The sequence below is a fragment of the Protopterus annectens genome, chromosome 7.part0, assembly GCF_019279795.1.
Source record: "Protopterus annectens isolate FY-2018-M chromosome 7.part0, PAN1.0, whole genome shotgun sequence".
NCBI lineage: Eukaryota > Metazoa > Chordata > Ceratodontiformes > Protopteridae > Protopterus > Protopterus annectens.
The window spans coordinates 875,022,143-875,044,386 of record NC_056739.1 but is presented as its reverse complement, the minus strand read 5'-3'; positions in this window follow the sequence as shown (position 1 = coordinate 875,044,386).

Genomic DNA, 22,244 nt, shown 5'->3' with positions numbered 1-22,244 from the left:
GAAACTGTCTACAAATGTGTCGGTGCTAGTATAATACAAAGAGTATAGTGACAAACGTCTCAAAAGCTGACTTCACACTTCTTCAGACTGAGATGGTATCCTTTAAGCCCACTGGGCCAGTGGAAACCACAACACACAATGGTGACTCCTTCACAGACGCTTTCTACGGACATCTCCAAGAAAGCATGGACCATGCAATCACAAATAAAACCAAGACCCTCTCCACCAAGGGAAAGTGGCCTGTCTGGTGGACCCCAGCCATAAACAAACTGTATAACAAATGAAGGATACTAATGCAAGACAGAGCTAAATCTCCTAAAGGGAAGGCAGCTGTGAGCAGCACTAGTAAAAAGCTACATTCTCTCATAAAGACATCCAAGGTCAACTTTGAGACAAAAATCACCAAAGACAATAAAGATAACCATAATGCCTTCTTCAGTTATGTCAGAAACCTGGGTGGGAACCCTCAGATATGCTCAGAGTTGGTACACAACAACATAAATTTCAGTGACCTGACAGATATTGGCAACATTCAGGCAGACAGGTTCAGTGCAATTTTCCCCCTCCCTCACCCTCAAAAGAAGATAGTTATCACAGCTGAATGTAACCTCACTGTCATCTCAGATGTCCATGTGAGAGCCGCACTCAGCAAAGACAAAAACACAGCATCAATGGGACCTGATGGTATCCCCAGTTGCATACGTGAACTCCAGAAGGAGCTAAACCCGTATATACAAATGCTATTTAACCTTAGCCTTGCTACAGGATATGTACCTGAACACTGGTGTACAGCAACAGTGGTCCCACTCCACAAAGGAGATGCCTCCACAGACCCTGGGACCTACCACCACACATGCTTAACCAGCCTTGTCTGCAAAGCTATGGAAAGAGTCATTATGGAGCTCTTAAACAGAGACATTGGTGACCTACAGACCCTTGATCCCACCCAGTTCAGCTTTGTACAGGGCAGATCCTGCCTTTTGCACCTAGTTGACTATTTTGAAACTGTCAGTAGGGCCATTGATGAGGGCTAAGCGGTCCACACAGCCTACCTGCACTTGGCTAAGGCCTTTGACACAATACCCCACTCAGGCATCATAGACAAGCTCAACAGCTGAAATATAAAACCATATGTCACAGGATAGGTTGCAAAATGGCTAAGAAACAGAACCCATAAAGTCGACATTGCAGGTGCCTTGTCAGATTCAAAGCCAGTCACAAGTGGTGTCCCACAAGGATCTGTCCTGGGACCCCTCTTATTTGGCATTTACTTTTCAGATGTGAAAGCAAACATAGGAGGGTTGTGGCTGACAAAGTTTGCAGATGACTGCAACCTAGGCACCATAGTGAATACATCAGCCGGCACACACATCCTACAGAATGCCCTCACAAAAACAGATAGCCGGTGCCGGCATCATGGCCTGAAACTGAATGCAACTGATGTGTAGTCATCCCCTTTGGGAGGAACAAAGTGCCCACAAATTAACACATAGACAGCAACCCACTGAGCACAGAAAACAAATCAGACACCTGGGAACCCATGTAGATAGTGACCTCTCGTTTGACACCCATGTTGCCAAAGTGGTTAGAAAGACTTTCTATCTTGCCCACCTTATCATGAAGGGTTTTCCATCCAGATCAAAGGAGGTCATTGTACCCCTATACTTCTCCCTTGTCAGGCCCATGATTGAATACAAAGCCCCATTTGGTATGTACCTCACCCAGCACTTGCAACAGCTGGAGAGACCCCAAAAGTACCTTACCAAGAGGATCAAGGGTCTACAACACATGTCATATGCTTCCAGACTAAAGAAAATCCAGCTTTATTCAGTAGCATACCGCCTACTTACAGGTGACCTATGCCTGACATACAAGACCATGTCCAATCAGGATTTGGTGGACATGCTCCACTGCAAGCAATCCAAATCCACCAGAACCATGAGAGCTAAAGATTTGAACCTCAGCACATACATGTATAGGACATGCTGGAGGGACAGAGTCATAACTCAGAGGCTTCTCACACTCTAGCACAGAATCCCAGTTCATGTTAGACAGAGTCCCTCACTGACTCTCTTCAAGAGAAATCTGGACAAGTGGATGTGAGATCGTAGGTTTACCCCAGGGTCCTCCCTGTGTCACTACTAGACAGAGGCACAGTCGAGTTATTCGATTAAGTAAGGGGTCATAATGTGTCACTACTAAGTCAGAGGCACAATATTCAGAATCTATTCTGTACACTTATTACCACTATAAGGGGTGGCAATAGCCACATCACTATGGCTAGGCTTATAAATGCACTAGGGCAGATAGCCTAGTAGTAAACTATGAAACTATGGTGTATGTGTAGGTATTTTCAGTCAAGCAATATAATGTGGTTTGGGGGGCTTGATATCTTCATGTATTCCAACATAGGCCTGGTGCAGTTCCTGCTATTAGGACAGTGGTCTGCAGCAAGCTATATAGTAGTAGGCAGTTTTAACCATTGGTATTTGACCATGGCTAATCCATGCTGCTGCTGCTTGTGGTACCAACATGGGGGTGTGGTTATCCATGACATTTATTGCTAGTCACCCTCGTTTTGTAGCTTGTTCCATGTTTTGCAGCTGTACATCACTGTATGAGGTGTGACCTGGTAGTGTTAGGGTGCTGATGTGAGCTTTGACCCAGTTTTCTATTACAGCACTGATATCTACATTCTCTATACTGTGTGCGTTTACACTGCACGCATCTTGCTGTTTATACTTCTGGCATTGGGTAGCATTACATCTAGGTTCCTATCCCTTGTGGTACCTATGAAGGTGGGTTTGTGTTTTTGTGGTTCATGATTGGTGAGGGTGGATGTTAGTCAGGGTCCTCAGGTGTGCATATGGTACATGGTGTTACATTACTTAACACATTGCATTCATGCCTCAGGTGGTGCTGCAGGGCTGCCTCTGTCGGATGCACATACTACACTCCCTGTACATGTTTGGAAGCAGGTTGTCATGTTAGGCGTCCCTGTTACTATATGAGTGAGTCGGAGAGGGTATCGGTCCCAGTGTTCCTACTGAGCCAGTGTATGTGCTATGCGTTGCCTCTTTGCCAAGGCCAGGGCATACTGGGCATGCCTCCTTCTGCCTACTGGGGCAAGGTCAGGTTGTTCCTCCTCCGAGTCACCCTCTGCCTGTGGTGGCCTTGGCAATGGTGGGGGTATGTTTGGCCCAGCCCTATGCTGGTCCTGCTGCAGCTGTTTCCGCAGGATCATATTATGTAGCATAGCACATATCATGATCATTTGGGTACATGTAGTTGGTGTGTACTGCAAGGCTCCACCAGATGTGTCCAGACACCGGAACCGTGACTTGAGCAGCCCAAACACACGCTCTATGACATTACGTGTTTGTGCGTGTGCCTCATTATGGCGTTCCTGTTCAGGTGTGTGTGCATTTCTGATGGGTGTCATCAGCCACGGCTCAAGTGCATAACCTGCATCCCCCACTAGGTGTCCGTGTGGGAAGTCCCCACTGGCAAACGATTGGTACAGCTGCGCCAGATGCCAGATGTGGGAATCGTGGTAGCTCCCAGGGCAGCCAGCACACACGTTCATTATTATGCCCTGGGCATCACACACGACCTAGCAGTTGATGGAGGGGAATCCCTTGCAGTTAATATAGGCTCTACCCCGCTCACCGGCTGGTGCTTTGATGCGTATGTGCGTGCAGTCTATTGCACCCAGTACCTCAGGGTATCCCGCTATTTGCTGGAAGAGACGCATATTGCTGGCCAATACCTCACAGGCGTTGGGGAGATATACATGATCACCGACATGTGCTGACATGGCATCCAGGAACTGGTGCAGTACCCTGAAGGCTGATGCCTGTGATATCCCCATCATATCACCAGTTGGTCTCTGGAAGGTACCTGTTGCTAGTATTCTTAGGCCAACACATACCTTGGTTTCCACTGGGATGGGTTCCCCTCTGTTGGTTCTGTGTGTGAGACGTGGCCTGCACAGCTCAACAATTTGCTGCAGAAGGTCTCTGTCCACTCTGTAGCGCTCTACTATCTCCAGCTCATGTAACCCATGGTAGGTGACCCTGGGCCTGTATACTCTTCTCCTTCTCCTCACTCTGGGTTGTCTGTCAGCATCTGCATTGTCACCACCCTCAGCAATTCGCCTATGCCTGATTATAACAGCTATGGCAGCCCCTAGCATTTCTGCTCTGAGTTCAGCTTTTTCAGTTTTCAATTCTGATAGCTTACTCCTTTCTTGCAGTATCTCTTGAGAGAAACACCCTGCACTGCTGTTTGCAGTGTTTTAAGTGCTGGGTTGGGCTTCTAGTCTGCCTGTGTAATTGCCTGCTTCTAATTGTTATCACCAATTAACTCCAGGAGTATCCTCTGGCAGCTTCCTTGTAATCTGGTTGTTTCCTTTTTCCTCTCTGTTTCCTCAGGGGGAGCAATGTGCACACCAGCATAAGCACGCTCACAGTGACTTAAACGCGTGCACACATCCTTACACGGTTTGAACTTGGCTGATTCATGGTAAAACGTGCGCACATTGCCTTACACACATGCACGCCCGCGCAAACCGTTGTAAACGGTTTGCAACACACTCCCACATGTTGAACCTGCCTTACATGCGCATGCACGTATATCAAGAAAGTTTGAGTGTAGGGATAGTGTGCACCCTCTATTTCTTGACTTTCCTAGTGTTCTGTTGGGACACACCTCTCTCCCTGATGTCTGTCTGTCACGTTACACTGCCCTCCAATGTGATACATTTATTTCTATCATTCCCCCCCGTGATGTCACCTACCTCTTACTCTATTCCTCCCCCTTCTGTAACTCTTACACTACTCGCAAAGTGCTCATTACCTATGTGGCAGTGTGATTCAGTATTGTAACCCTCATTTACATAGGATTGCCTAGTAATGTTTAGTTACATCTCTTACACTGAGCTTCCCCCCCTTGGCAACCACTACACGGTGGCCATATTGTTTTGGTCTGCTAGTCCCTGCATTGTCATTCCATGTAATACATAAAACCCACAATTGTGAGCTTATAAGCTTCGGTTTTACTTTTGAGCAGCACCCGTTTGCTGGTGTGCGCTGCAGTTAAACATCAAAATCCCCCGAAAAAAAAAAGTTATTTTAAATAATTTTGCATCACTTTTTAATGCCAATGGCCACATATTTGGCCATTGGCATGCTAGATGACACATATGCACCCTTTATTTGGAGCTGACATAGCTCCATTGTCAATTTTGCAGAAATGTACTCAGTTGTCAGCGGAGTACATTTCTGCAGCTAAAACATCTGTTACACGGACTGGTTTGGGCTTCCTGGATCGCTCAAATACCTCATTTGCATATCTTTGAGCTGCAAATGAGGTATTGAGCATTTCCACGCCCAGTCCGTGTAAGAGACGTTTTAGCTGTCTCTTACATGGAGGTTTAGGCTGTTCCTGGATCAGGAGGCTTACACGGAGGCTTACACTACTCTTAAACTCCGTGTAAGCCTTCGTGAATCCGGCCCTTTGTCTTGCATATTGAGTTACAGTTTGGAGGAGGAATGGTTGGAAATCTTTGAAGAAGATATTGTAAGCATAAGCCACTGTATAAGTAGGGTAAGTCAAGGGTAATGTTATTTATGAATAAGAAGAAAAGTAGGAGCCCTAGAACAGACTCTTGTGGTACTGCAGTACTTAAAGATGTCCTTCCATTCACATATTGCAGTATTCCTTACATCTGGGATCCCTTGCCTAGGGTAGCCTGATATCTGGGCAGTATACAAAAGCCTTTGGTTGCTTTAAGGTAGACTGTACATTATGTGCATGCTCCTCACATAGTGTGGAGCATAAAGGTGATGTCCGGACATACCATCCTCAGCACTTCTTTGCCACCAGTCTGAATGCATCTCTCAAGCGTCGGTCTGAATGTCTACATCCTGTTTCCAAGCTGTTGCAGATAAGTGCCTTGTTGGGATTTCATTTTTTCTTGTCTTTTGGTTGCTTCTAGAGGCTGATGTCATCCAGGAAGGGTAAATACCAGTGTGGAAGACAGATTCCCCATAAAGACCACCATGAAAAGTGTTTATTTTGCCTAGGCATCTGTCACGACCATGCATTCTGTTCTGTCAGGTTTTTATATTGAAGACACCGTGTAGTAGGCTTTCTTCCCCTTGCATTGTATCTGGAGAATCAGTGACTTGTTACTTGTTAAGAATACTATGGAAGGAACTTCCTGCCCCAAGGAGCCGTTAGGGAAGGAAAAGGTTAAGAATCCCAAGACTGGAATTTTCCACTGTCCAGCTCCTGCCAGACATTTCTCCTGAGGTGAATGAGAACCCCAAGATTCGCCCAGCTTTGTTGTTAGTTTCCTCTGCTGTGACCAGGTTGGAGGCCGGCAGGGATCTGGCTTTCAGCATGTCTGAGGCTTTGCAGACATCCGTTTTGGATGTTCGAGGGAACCATGGTTGATTATTTCCAAGGGGCCTAGGGGTGTTTCTCAGATTTTAGTTAGGGAAAACGTTCCTACTACTGTTATTGAATGCCATCCTAGGTCAGAGACTTCTAAGTTTTACAGTGCAGACATCCCATTAAAGAAAAAATAAAAAACTAAACATGTCTCTCCTGTTCCCTAGGCATCCACAGAGTGAGTGGCAGGCCTTCACTCAGGGTTTATTTAATGGTTTAATGGCATTGAAACCTTCTCAGGGGGGATTTGTTCCAGCTCCCCCTTCGTCCTCTACTCCACTTAAAATTTATTTTTATTTTGCATTTGTTGACCGGGAGATTCTGACTGGATAAATGTACATTTTCAGCGGAGGCCCGGGGAATAAGCTCCAGAGTTTGTAAATATACAGAGGCAGACAAAGGCATGTAAATACATACAGCGACGGAGTACAAGACATAACATTTTAGAAGTACATAAAGAAAAATGTTTTGGCTGCACATTTTAGAGGTAGCTAGAGAAAAAGAAAGTATTATAGCTGCAAATTGTAGTAGCAGGACACGTTAGTTGTATGACCAGTAATTTCTACTTGAATTTTTGAGAGTATGTATAATTTTCCCATAGAGTTTTCAAAAATATAGTAGAACTGCTAGTAGATGAGCTTAGCGAATTAAGAATAGTAGTACATGCAGTAAATTAATATGTGGAGGTTGATAAAGTCCTGAGGGAAAAGCAGGTGTAGAGGGTCAACCTGGGGGAAGGCATGGGCATTGCCTATTGATAAGTTGGTGTTCCTTTAGTAGTTGTTTAAACTTAATGACATAATTTGCTGAGCTGTAATATCAGGGGGCAGTGAGTTCCAGATTCTGCCTATGTAGTTAGGAAATAGGGAGTCTTCTGCTGAGTTGTTAGATCTGGTGATCTTGATTAAGGTCCTGTCACTAGAGCATAGTTGTCTTGGGTTTTCATATATTTTAAGTAAATTAAATAGTGTTGGTATTTTGTCTGGATATAGTAGGAGTTTTTTAGTGAAATCTAGTTGGTGGAAAGTAATGAGATTTTGAAGTTCAAGCCATTTTAGTTGGTATAGTGAGTGGCAATGTTTGAGAACGGTAGGGAGCATTTGTGGCAAATCTGGCAATTTGATTGTAACGTGTCTAGTTTTGTAATTTCTGTTTTAGATAGGTTGGTGAAGATGGGGGCAGCATATAGAAACGTGGATAGTAGCAGAGTTTGAGCCATGGTAATTTTAGTCTGTTGATTTAGGTATTTTTTTTTTTATATAGACTGCCTAGTTTTCTGTGTATGTTTTTGATGGTTTGATTTATGTGTAGGTCAAACTTTAGTTTGTTGTCAATTGTAACACCCAGTAGTTTTGTCTGCGAGTCTGAGGAGATAATGGTATCATCACTAGACATAATACTACAAGAATCAGTGTCTAAGTTGGATTTATTTGCTTTGAAGATTAGTAATTTGGTCTTTTTTTGTGTTCAGTAACAGGTTTTTACTGAGAAACTAAGCTTCAGTGGTTTTGAAGACTTGGGTATTGGAAAGGAGTGTGAGGGGGTTGGTGGCTGAGCAGACTAGTGTTGAGTCATCAGCATATTGTATGACAGTTGCATCTTGGGTGATCTTATTCAGATCGTTAATGAGTATGGAAAATAATAAAGGGCCTAGAATTTATCCTTGTGGACTCCAGTTGTAATAGGGAGCAGTGTAGATAGTTTATCCCACCTGCTTGCTGTCTACCTATTAGGTAATTTTGAAACCAGTATTTCTGGACTTTTGGTTTGAATAAAATTCCACTTTGGCTCGTTCTCCATTTGGTTGCTTTCAGTGATTTATTTGGTTTTTAGTCACTTATTCATGGACAATCCTTTTGGTTATTGATTTAGAAACCAGGCTAGTGAGTTAACAGCTAGTCCAAGGTCAGAGAGGGACTCAAGAAGTTTGGGATGGTTGACCATATCAGAGGCTTTTGATAGGTCTAAAAATATGGCTGATGTTAGATTGCCTAGATTTCGGTTCTGGTTGATTAGATTGTTGAAAGAGAGGATGGCAGTTGTACTCTGGGCTGGTCTAAATCCGTGTTGGGTAGGAGTGAGAAGTTGTTTTTTTAGTAGGTATTGCATAAGTTGCTGGTGAATGCATTTTTCTAATATTTTGGCAAGTGGGGATAATATGGCAGTAGGGCGATAGCTGGTAAGTTCTGTACAGGTCCCACCTTTGTGTAGTGGGGTGACACATGCTATTTTCCAGATTGTTGGAATTTTGCTTTCTATTATTGATCTGTTCAGGAAAACTGATATTGGATAAGCTATTTGAAGGTATTCGGCTGGAATGTTGGCAGCTAGTCTAGTTGGTTTGAGTTTACCTAATAGTCTTTTTATATAATCTGTGGGAATAGGTTTGAATTGGAAGGTGGTATTGATATTGGTAGCAGACTTGTGGTTGCTAGTAGCAGGTGTTGTGGGTTGTTGAACCAATTTTGAAATGGTTTCTATGAAAAATCTATTAAAGGCTTCTGGGATTTTAGTGCTATCCTTTACAGTGGCTGGTGTTGGAGTACTCGGTCTGCCGGGGTGGAGTAATGTATTTAGTCCTGCCCAAAGTTTTTTGGGGTTGTTTTGGTTTACTTTGCAAATTGAGAAAATAGTTCATTTTGTCTAGTAGAATTTATTTTTTTGTTTCATTTCTGAGTTTTTGGAATTCTTGTTTGGTTGCTATGGTTTTATTGGCTCTCCATTGATGCCGGGCTCTATTTCTTTGGGTTATCATGGTTCTAGTGGTACTTGTGATCCAGGGGGCTATTTTAATTTTTTGTTTGCTTGTGCGAGGTGGGGCATGGGTGTTTAAGATGTTTAGGAAAGTAATATTAAATAGATCAACTACTTTGTCTAGTGGGAGGGTCTTTAGAAGATTCTAATTTTGGTATTGTAGTTAGTTTGAATTTTGTTATGTCAAAGTTTCTTTTGTTTCTAATGCTCCAGGTTGGTGGTTCAGAGTTGGTGTGGGATTTGAGTTTTAGTATGAAGGTGGGCTGGTGGTCACTAAGGTTGTCTGGTAGGACACCTGCTTAATAGAATGTATTGGCATTGTTTGCTAGGGTCCAGTCTAGGAGGCTTTCTTTGCTTTTATTATTATCTAGCCTTGTACTGGAGTTAATGATTTGGGAGAAATTATACAGATTTATGAAGTTGGAGGGGTTGGAGCTAGAGCATGTATGCCAGTCTATGTTAGTCACCTAGTATAATTGTTTCTTGGGTTAGGTTTTGATTTGTCCAATGTAAAAGGGCTTCTAGGGTTGAGATGTTATTACCTGGTGGTATGTATCCTGTTATAATATTTATAGATTTTTTGTCGGTTAGTTCAAGTTTGGCTAGTAGTAGTAGTTCTGAGGGCATTAGGGGGAGTATAGGAGGGTCAATACTGGTAACCTTTAGGTTGTTTTTTTAAAGTAATCCTACCCCACCCCTTTTCTGAAAAGTCTATTACATATTACATTATAGCCTGGGGGAAGGAATTCACTGTTGGGGGTAGTAGGTTTTAACCAGGTTTCAGTTAGGGGATAGTAGATTTAGGGAATAGGTGTCTATTAGAGTATGTAGTAGATGTATTTTATTATTAATGCTAAGTATGTTTAAGTTCAGGAAAAGTAGGCTATTCTTTGGTCTGGAGAGTAAGGTTGAGTTATTGGATGGGGGTGGGGAGACGGGGGAGTGCGTCTCAGGGTTTGGGCCTGGATTAGGGTGTATGTCAGACCCAGGGAACAGGATTCCTCTGAGGAGGAGTTGGATTCTGATGAGGAATCCCTTTCTTACTCTTGCCAAATTCCTTCTTTAGACTATGGGTCAGAGGAAGAGGAATCTACCAGTCCTGATACTCCCATTGAAGAATTTTCTTTTGGGGTCACAATCTCCAAGATGCTTTTTTTTTTTTTTTTTTTTAAATGGGATTATGCTCAGGTCTGTGAAATCCATAGGAGGTATGAGTTGCTGTAGTAGGAATCTCTGAAACCTTCTGCTATTCCTCCTGTTTTGTTGGATGCATTTTCCAGTGCCTCTAAAGCTCCAGATTCTATGCTCCCAAGAAATCTGATAGGTTTTATAGGATACCTGAGGACTGTAACTTTTTGAGCAAGTGTCCTGCTGCTGACCTCTCAGTGGTGTCTTTAGCCTCTTACAAGCCCTCTCAGTTGCTTTCTTCACCCAAGTTACTGCTTTCTGATAAAGATAGCAGAACCTTGGAAAGGTTAGGTAAGAAGGTTTACACCTTGGCTACCGTGGCTTGTAAAGCTATTAATTATCAGCCCCATATGTCCAGGTATGTGTTGGGTCTATTTTCTCAGGCTTGTCAGGTTATTTCTGATCTCCCAGACTCTGAGGGTAAAACCTCTTCCCTTTCCCTATTAGAAACATCCTCACAGGTGGTTCGTCATTCCATGAAGTGTAGTTATGATGTAGCATATTCCTCTTCTAGGGCTGCTGCTTTTAGGTTAGTGATTCTTGGCTTTGGCTTCAACCTTTACCTGATGACATTAAGGCTAGGCTGATGGATGCCCCTCTTGGTAATAAACTTTTGTTTAGGGAAGCTGCTGGTTTGTTTAAGTCCCTTCAGGATAAGGGGAAGGCTTTATATGAGCTCAAATATGTGTTTGTCTCTCCTGCTCCTAAATTTCAGAGCAACTACCCCAATAAGGCAGCCTTTGTTCACAGGCAACTTGCCCTCCTAAGTGCAAAAAGAATGGCAAGTGGGGTCCTCCTGCTAAGGATACTCAGATGTCAGGGACTCAGAAGTCTTCCTTTCCAAGTAAACTAAGTGCTGTCTGACTATCCATTTCTTCAAAGCCACATTCCTCTTTCTCTGTGCCTTTCTGTCTGCCTTCAGAATAAGATTTATGGGTTTTGTCCATTATTCACCAGGGGTCTTTCATGGTGTGGAAATCCCATTCCCCTTTTATGGGCATTCCTCAGCCTCCTCTGGAACAACTTCCCATTTCTCCACAGGTACTTTGAGACCTTTTGACTCTAGATACTATTCAAAAGGTGCTCCTGTCTCGGGGGGGGGGGGGGTGGGGTTACTCTAGGATGTTTCTAGTACCCAGAAAATAGGGTACTTGGAGACCTATTCTAGACTTCTCTCATCTAAACAATTATCTAAAGGTGCCCACTTTTCAAATGTTATCCCTTCAGATTCTGTTCCCTCTCTCGCTTTCTTAGACTTCTGTGGTGTCTCTGGATCTCAAGGATGCTTATCTCAATAATCTGATTCTTCCCCTTTTCAGGAAGTTTCTCTGCTGCTTCCTGGCATTTTCAGTTCTCTGCTTTGCCCTTTCTACTGCCCCAAGGGTATTTACCAAGTGCCCCGCTCCTATGATTGTATTTTGCAGGCTTCAGGGGATCCAAGTGTTTCCTTACTTGGACGACTTGCTGATTCGGGCCTCCTTTCCAGAGATCCTGCTGCAAAATCTTCATTTTGCCATTTCCATTCTTCAGAGCCTGGGGATCACAGTAAACTTCAAAAAGTCTTATCTGACTCCTTTTTAGGACCATATTTTTCTGAGTTGCAGGATTCATATGGTTCCTATGCTGGCATCTCTGCCTCCTCCCAAGGCCTTAACTCTCATTTTATTCTTTCAAACTCTTCTTCCTCTGGCCTCCATTACAGCCAGGGAGTTTCTGAGAGCTCTGAGTTTCATGGCATCCAGCATCCCTATCCTCCCTCTGGCCAAACTCCACATGAGAAAGTTTCAGTTGTTCCTGAGGTCAGTTTGGCTTCAACATGCACATCCTGTAGACTTTGTAGTTCCTCTTCTACTTTGTTTCAGGAAGGAACTTCAGTGGTGAATCCAGCAGTTGTCTTTAAATCCACCCCCTTAGGAACTGTTCACAGATGCTTCAGATGTGGGATGGGGAGCAGCTTTTAGCTACCTAAAGGTGCAGGGAGTGTGGTCTTCCCTTCAACAGGAGCACATCAGTGTCAAAGAGATGAGAGCCCTTCTGCTGGCTCTTTTGGGCTTTTCATCTTCTTTTCTCCATCAAGGTATTTACAGACAATACCACAGTGATGTGGTATATACACAAACAAGGTGTACAAGATCTTACCTTCTTTGCCATTTGACACTCCTGGTATGGGATCTTGCTGTCCAGTATCGAGTGACTCTTCAGGCAGTTTACATTCCCTCAGGTCAAAACACTGTGGCAGATGCTCTGAGCAGGTCCTTAACTCAATCCCATGACTGGATGATTCACAGGGATCTATTTCAGGGTATTGTCCACCAGTGGGGTACTCCTCAAGTAGATCTATTTGCCTCCATTCTGAACATCCCCTTCCTCTATTTTATGCTAGAGTCCCAGGTCCTTTGGTATGGAAGGTGGATGCCCCCTATTTTTCGTGGAAGGGGATTTTTCTTTATGCATTCCCTTCCCCTCATTCCAAAAGTCTTGTTCAAAATTCAACAGGGCACTCCCAAAATCTTGTTGGTGACTCCCTTTTGGCCAAGACAGCATTGGTTCCCTCTTTTCCTCCATTTATCCAAGGGCAGTCATCACAAGTTACCTCACAGGGTGGACCTACTCGCACAAAACAAGGGATCTCTCATCCATCCCCACCTGTTCACTCTTTACCTGACACAGTGGGTGATAGGATTTGATTTTGATTGATTTTGATTCCACACAGACACCGGTTTTCTGAGAACATGCTTAGGGTCCTGCAGGAGGCCAGGAAACCCAGTACTAGGAAATCCTACTTATCCAAATGGAAGAGGTTTTTTGTTTGGTGTCTTTCTCGTAACCTGGATGCACTTACTGTGGATGTTCCTTTGGATCTTTATTTGTGTGAGTTGCTCAGTTCTGTGTTGGCCTGTTCTTTTAAGTCCCATTTATCAGCTCTCTCTTCTTGTCTGCCTTTATCTCCTCCTAGATTTGAAGCTAAACAATTCCTTAAAAGCGTTGTTCATATTAGGCCTCACTGGAAACCTGTTCTTCCTACCTGAGATCTTAATTTTGTTTTGGAGAAGTTGACTCAGGCTCCCTTTGAGCCTGCTGCCTCAGTTTCCTTGCAACATTGCCCTGGAAGACAGTTCTTTTGTTGGCCCTTACTACTACTAGATGGGTGTATAAAGGCTGCCTGCCCAGCTAGATAGAATTTTGTAAATAATTCTATGTCACTGTAAATATTAATATGATCCACAGGCTTGTTTTACAAATGTAAGAAAACTGTGTTATGTGCTGAGCTTCAAGATTGTAACCACAGTGCACCCTGCTGAAAGAAAGAAGAAATGTGTATAAACTCTATGCCTATGTAATGTATGTTTCATAGTAGAAATTAGGATATACAGAGTTAACTTACAAAACTCTAAGAAAATAAGTTGATAAGTAAAGAGTTTTACGATGTGTTATAAAGTTAGTTTATCTCAAACTAAGAGACAGGATGTCTAGGCTAGGAGTTTCTTTCTGTTGTCTTAAGACAGAGATAATTACTAGGTTTCACATGTAAAGTGTTTTTGTATTGCTCTGACACTTCCTAGCACCTGCACATCTGAGAGGTAAGTATTTTTTTAGAGACGTTAAATTCTGTTGGTATCTGTTTAGTCTGGGAACTAGATGCAAGAGTCAAGTAGTGATGTCATCTAACTAATGCAGCAGTAATGTGTATTATTAATTTAAGAACCATCTCGGAGAGAAAGAGTGCATTTTGTATTTGCCTCTGGATCTGAACACATCCATTCAGCAATTGTATCTGCCTGGCTTTGTAAAAAAGACATTTAGGGCATAGTATCTGTTAGAGATAGATAGGAATATAGCAAGATAAGTGTAGATGTTTTCTATATTTATGTGACACTGTCCTACTATGGTATTTTAAAGTATTTCCTGAACTGTGTGTTGAGTTAATAATTATTGTCTTGTGCCTTTGTTATTTGTTATTAAATATATTTAAACCTTTTAACTGTGGCTGGTTTTGTGTAGAGATATTTAAGCTCTTCATGTACTTGCATGTATTTGGTGATACTGTACAGGCCACACTAGAATGGCCTTGGTCGCACTTACCAAGGAGATAATAGTAACATTGCACAGTAGAATTGGACACCCTTTGGTAAAGGCCTTTATAGTAGCTGATAGTACCGACTGCCACCAACCACTACTATCTTATAGTCTGGGCAGAAGGGGGCATAGCTAGTCAACCTGTGCCAGCCTTCCCCAAGAGTGTCTGTATATAAATCAAATCTCAAAGTGTGTGTGTGTCAGCTACTTGGGCAGGGACATGAAGCACTGGTTGGGCAGAGAGGGTGCTGGAAGTTTTGGCTTGACCAGTTGGCTGAGATATGAACCCTATAGCTGTACCAGTGGGGAGTCTTATTGGGGATCTGGAGTGAAAGGGAGGAACCAGCCCCAGACTGACTGGCATCCCCCCTGGGGCTATCAGTTCTGAGGATGGTATATCTGGACATCAAAAGAAACACAACGTCGCTGTTACCTGAAGGTCTGCTCCGAAAATACGAAAAGTGGATAAATACGATAAAACACTGGAGTCAGACCACCACAATAAATGGAAGAATTTATTGTCGGACAAGCGCTTTCACGTGCATCAAACATGCTTCTTCAGATCCATTAACAAATGCATTCAGTAAGCTATTACATATACATATATATATATACTAAAAACTCTTCTTTAATTAAATACTTAGGTAATCAATTAATCAAACAATCAAGCAATTATCAGTGGAACTTTAAAATAAACATTATAATGAGCAGTATATCTGCATGAAAGCATAGAACAAAATATCGTAAAAAATCTCATAAAACACCCATACTAGGGTTTGTGAATTAAACTGAACTGAAAACTAGTGTATAATGATTTGAATATCTGCACATGAAATCATGTGTCATGACCACTTGTCACGAAAACTACTTAGGTAGGTATGCACAGAAGTATGCGGAGCACCTGCTTTTGCAAGTAGTTCTCCTAATACAAAATATATCCAATATAAAGGTCAAAGAATGTCAGACCAAAAATAAAGCATGACAACTCAAAAAACTCTAAGAATCTGTGAAGGGTATTATCTAAAAATGCAATCATCAAAATTAATGTCTATAAATATATAATCGAGTAGGACAAACATCATGAAACTATTATAAAAACATTATAAAAAACATCATGAGACTATTGTAAAACCATATATATATCTAAAAACTCTTGAAACAAGACAAGTAGTCTTTACATTCTCATGCAAAATAAAGTGCTTGTGCATGTAAGGTTCTCAAGACGCGCCTGGATAATATAATATAAGTTAAAAATGAATTCAGGACACATGAATCACTGCGTAATAGGTGCTCAGTAAAGTGCATATCAGAATGAACATCTGAGCGTGATGCAGGAATTAAAGAATATGAAAAAATATATATAAAAAACAGCGATGCATGGCCATGTGCATCCATGTCAGAATGTATGTAAAACATTACAGTTAATGCAAAGAAATATTAACATCTTTAAAACCTGAGAAATGTGAGTGTATATATATGAAACAAAATACTCGTTCTACAGAAATAATGTATGTATAAAATCTATGCTTTAAAAACCTCAGTATGATGACAATAAATAACTGCTAGTATGAATGAATAAATAAACAAACGAATATATGAACTGAACAGCAAATTTGATGAAGTAAACAAATGAAAAAATACATAAATACATAATATAGATGCAAATCTGCATGAATAGACTAATTTTCCACAACCATCATATTTAATCTCAATGCATATGTATGTTAGTGGGAGATGAAATGCAAATATGGGCATGTTTAAAACCAGAGCAATAAAAATAATATGCTCATGGTATGAATAAATAACCCAATAAAGTTCTGCAACAGACTGTGCTTGAACCTGTAAAAACGTATTATAACTGTCAAGATGCCCAGTGAGAACAGCATGTAATGTGCATTTAATGTCTTCATAGAGGAACTTCACTTAGCACAACGTGCTTTCAGTGGAGCCCTTACACTCACATACTGGTTTAAACCTGGATCGTATTGAGCCTTAAGCTTAAGGATCCAGGAAAATTCAACCTGCTCTAAATCATTAAAAATGTCCCCGTCCCTAGCACAGGGTGTGACTATCTGTAACACTCTGAAAACAAAAGAATGTCCTATATTGTTCATAATGTGTTTGGCTAGGGCGTTTTTAGTGTCACATTTCTTTATATCATGAACGTGTTCCTGTATCCTTTCTTTCAAAATCCTGGTGGTCATTCCTACATAGAAGGCTCTGCATGTTTGGCAGTTAGCCAAATATATTAAGTTCTTATCCTCACAGGTAGCAAAAAAGTGTGGTTCGAACTTAAAGGTTAAAGTGGGATGTTCAAATAATTGATCAGTCGTGATCATATCGCATATACTGCATTTCGTGCAGGGAAATGTACCTTGTCTCTTGTCCTTGTAAGTCCTACATCTCCTATTTGAATCTAGTTGTTCAATGCACAGTAATCTGCTTAAATTTTTACTATTGCGATAAGTAAATGAGGGTGTGGGTCCCACTAACTCTGCTATCCATGCATCTGTTAGGAGAATGTGCCAATTCTTGAAAAAAACATTTCTAACATGTTTTATATCACTTGTGTATCTCAAACCAAGTCTCACTATGGAGTTATCAAAAGTTCTCTGTGTACCTGTAGTGTTTGTTTGTGATGACACTTGTATTACTCACAACTCTCTCATATAAAATATTCTCCTTAATATCATGTACCTTTTCTGGGTTATAACCCCTACTAATGAAACAATCTTCCAAGAAGTTACCCTGTTTGTGTAGTTCATCCTCAGTCTTACATAATCTTCTAATTCTGATAAACTGGCTTTTGACTATACTGTCAAAAACAAACCTGGGGTGCATGCTGTTATACTGGAGTAATGTGTTCCTCCAACATTCTTTCCTAAATATAGTCGTTTCAATAGTATGTCGTGGGCCCTTGGAGATAGTTATATCTAAAAAATCTATACAATGAGATGAATGGTTGACTGTAAATCTTAAAAAATCTGTAGTGGATTCTAGAAATCGAACAAAAGACAGGAGTTCATCTATATTGCCATGCCAAAATAAAAGTACATCATCTACAAACCTTTTATACAGGCTGATTTTCTTGAAGCAGTCATGACTAAAAAGATAGGTATTCTCCCAATGTAACATCACTAAATTAGCATAAGTGTTTGCACAGGGGGTGCCCATAGCCACCCCCCACTGCTGTAAATATAACTTGTCTCTAAACATAAACACATTATTTGTAAGTACTAATTCCATGATTGCACATAATAGAGTTTCTTCACTTGTGTTGTACTTATGACTGCTGTTAATGACAAGCCTTAAGGCTTCTAGTCCAAACGTGTTTGGTATAGAAGTGAACAGATTCTTCACATCTAGAGTAACAAAGCAGTATTCTTCAGTTAAATCTGTAGTATAATTGTCCAAACAGTCTAGAAGCTCATACGTATCTTTCAAAATTGAGCTTGTCTCTGAAACCAAAGGTCTGAGTTTCTTCTCTAAGTACACAGACAGTGTTTCAGTAACCCAGCCCTTGCCTACCACGATGGGTCTCATGGGAGGTGGAAAAAGGCCCTTATGTATTTTAGGCAGACCTTTAATGTAAGGTATTTTAGGCTTGTCTATGAAAAAATACTGATATAGGTCATAGTCTATCTGCCTACACATTACAAATTCATACAGCTCTTGATGCACTGTATAGATGACCTTTTCAGATTCAGCATGACTAATGGGTTTATAAGTTGCAGTTTCATTCAATAATTCCAACATGCCATTAATATATACATCAGTATCAAGTAGCACTATGGCTCCTCCTTTATCTGCTGATTTTATAATTAAATTATTAGCTCGTTTCAAGGAATAAATACTGTCCCATTCTTTAGTATACATGTTAAAGAACATTGCAGTATGTTTATGATCATAATAATATTTATAAAGTTCTCCTTCACAAATTTTCAAAAAACATTCTGCCACAGGCGGTGGTACTGGCGTGAAAACACTCTTCTTTTTAAAAACAGTGTTTACAGCATTATTATCAGAATTGTCAGCTTTGTTGTTCTTAGTAAAAAACAATTTCAAAGAAATGTTGCGTACAAAAAGTCTCAAGTCTAAGAGGACTTCAGATAAATTACTGACCTGTGCAGGAATGTAATTAAGGCCATGATTCAACAACTCATATTCTGTTTGTGTTAATGTATATTTGGAGAGGTTGACTACTAAGTTGCTGCATCCCTCATACGTCCTCTGCGATCCTGTTGTTCTCCTGAATACTTCCTTTTTGACCTCCCTCTGCTGTCTGACCTGCCTCTCATGGCATTCTGATTGTGTACTGGGAGTGGTAAAAAATGCTCTATATTGCTTTGGGCTATTTTCGGTTTAGCTCCTAAGCTCTGTGTAGTAGAGCGTTGCAGAGCCAACTGGTTCGGTGGTGGTGTGTTGTCGGTTTCAGGAGTAGAGGAAACAACAATTCCTGCTGATGACATAGAGGTGCTGAGTACTGAGGCTGGTAAATTTAAAGGGGAGATATCTTGTGTATCTGCAAAAGCATTGCGTGTATGAACATTAGTTGTGGGTACTGAGCCATTGCCTCTATTGTCTCTGTACCTTGGCCAAACGAAAACTTGACTGTTGGTAAAGTCAAAATAGTCTCTTTGTAGTTTACGTAGCTTTATCTGTTGGAGTCTCTCACCGTAGGAAGAGGTTTGATTTAGTATGATGTCGAGTCTTTGATCAAACATAGCCCCTTTAAATTTTTAAACAATATCATTATATAAAGTTTCTGCCTTACTGTTAAGTTCATTCTCTGTCGGAGTAAAATAGTCTATTAGTAGCTTCATGTAATTGTAACTTAACTCTAGATTCATCTGCTGCCACCTCTTTAGCAGGTCCGGATGGCTATTGCCATATTGCCATAGGTGGGCATGCAGAGGACCCTCATGCCTCTCGGCACGACCTTGAAATGTAGACAAGCTTCCAAGTGTCTTCTCTGCCAGATAAATCTTTGTAATTTATAAAGCATGTTCTCCAAATCTTTCAGTAACACATTAAAGTCATATAAAATGTCATTGTTGGTGTTGGTAATGCTTGTACCTGTCGAAGAGAGTTCCATAGTTAAAAATGGGTTGTCTCCCTTCTCCATAAGTATACCCCATCTCCTCTTCAGGTCTGTCCTCTCTGGTGCATAGTCCAATTCGACTGCAGTGTTGTCCGTGTGGAAACAGCGATGAAAATAAAGCAATAAATCCAAAGAAACACAACGTCGCTGTTACCTGAAGGTCTGCTCCGAAAATACAAAAAGTGGATAAATACGATAAAACACTGGAGTCAGACCACCACAATAAATAGAAGAATTTATTGTCGGACAAGCGCTTTCACGTGCATCAAACACACTTCTTCAGATCCATTAACAAATGCATTCAGTAAGCTATTACATATATATATATATATATATATATATACTAAAAACTCTTCTTTAATTAAATACTTAGGTAATCAATTAATCAAACAGTCAAGCAATTATCAGTGGAACTTTAAAATAAACATTATAATGAGCAGCATATCTGCATGAAAGCATAGAACAAAATATCATAAAAAAACTCATAAAACACCCATACTAGGGTTTGTGAACTAAACTGAACTGAAAACTAGTGTATAATGATTTGAATATCTGCACATAAAATCATGTGTCATGACCACTTGTCACGAAAACTACTTAGGTAGGTATGCGCAGAAGTATGCGGAGCACCTGCTTTTGCAAGTAGTTCTCCTAATACATAATATATCCAATATAAAGGTCAAAGAATGTCAGACCAAAAATAAAGCATGACAACTCAAAAAACTCTAAGAATCTGTGAAGGGTATTATCTAAAAATGCGATCATCAAAATTAATGTCTATAAATATATAATCGAGTAGGACAAACATCATGAAACTATTATAAAAACATTATAAAACTATTATAAAAAACATCATGAGACTATTGTAAAACCATATATATATCTAAAAACTCTTGAAACAAGACAAGTAGTCTTTACATTCTCATGCAAAATAAAGTGCTTGTGCATGTAAGGTTCTCAAGACGCGCCTGGATAATATAATATAAGTTAAAAATGAATTCAGGACACATGAATCACTGCGTAATAGGTGCTCAGTAAAGTGCATATCAGAATGAACATCTGAGCGTGATGCAGGAATTAAAGAATATGAAAAAATATATATAAAAAACAGCGATGCATGGCCATGTGCATCCATGTCAGAATGTACGTAAAACATTACAGTTAATGCAAAGAAATATTAACATCTTTAAAACCTGAGAAATGTGAGTGTATATATATATATGAAACAAAATACTCGTTCTACAGAAATAATGTATGTATAAAATCTATGCTTTAAAAACCTCAGTATGACGACAATAAATAACTGCTACTATGAATGAATAAATAAATAAATAAATAAACAAACGAATATATGAACTGAACAGCAAATTTGATGAAGTAAACAAATGAAAAAATACATAAATACATAATATAGATGCAAATCTGCATGAATAGACTAATTTTCCACAGTTTAGTCTGGGAACTAGATGCAAGAGTCAAGTAGTGATGTCATCTAACTAATGCAGCAGTAATGTGTATTATTAATTTAAGAACCATCTCATTAAGAACCATCTCGAAGAGAAAGATTGCATTTTGTATTTGCCTCTGGATCTGAACACATCCATTCAGCAATTGTATCTGCCTGGCTTTGTAAAAAAGACATTTAGGGCATAGTATCTGTTAGAGATAGATAGGAATATAGCAAGATAAGTGTAGATGTTTTCTATATTTATGTGACACTGTCCTACTATGGTATTTTAAAGTATTTCCTGAACTCTGTGTTGAGTTAATAATTATTGTCTTGTGCCTTTGTTATTTGTTATTAAATATATTTAAACCTTTTAACTGTGGCTGGTTTTGTGTAGAGATATTTAAGCTCTTCATGTACTTGCATGTATTTGGTGATACTGTACAGGCCACACTAGAATAGCCTTGGTCGCACTTACCAAGGAGATAATAGTAACATTACACAGTAGAATTGGATACCCTTTGGTAAAAGCCATTATAGTAGCTGATAGTACCGACTGCCACCAACCACTACTATCTTATAGTCTGGGCAGAAGGGGGCATAGCTAGTCAACCTGTGCCAGCCTTCCCCAAGAGTGTCTGTATATAAATCAAATCTCAAAGTGTGTGTGTGTCAGCTACTTGGGCAGGGACATGAAGCACTGGTTGGGCAGAGAGGGTGCTGGAAGTTTTGGCTTGACCACTTGGCTGAGATATGAACCCTATAGCTGTACCAGTGGGGAGTCTTATTGGGGATCTGGAGCGAAAGGGAGGAACCAGCCCCAGACTGACTGGCATCCCCCCTGGGGCTATCAGTTCTGAGGATGGTATATCTGGACATCACCTTTATGCTCTGTGCTACATGAGGAGCATACGTGTGACGTATGGTGTACTTTAAAGCAACCAAAGGCTTTTGTATACTGGCTAGATGGGCTACACTAGGCAGTGAATCCCAGATGTAAGGAATACTGCAAAAGTGAAGGAAGGGACATCTTCTGTTATGGTAAGATTTTACACAACTGCAATTTCCCGGGGTTGAAAGTTTATTGCTGCTAAAATACACAAAGTCCTGCTTTCAGTGTGGCTTTTGAACCAGTGTACAGTGTATACCCCAAATATGAGTTTTCAGGGTTTACTGAGGAGGAGGGAATGACTCTCACTATTTATACAGTATTTACATGAT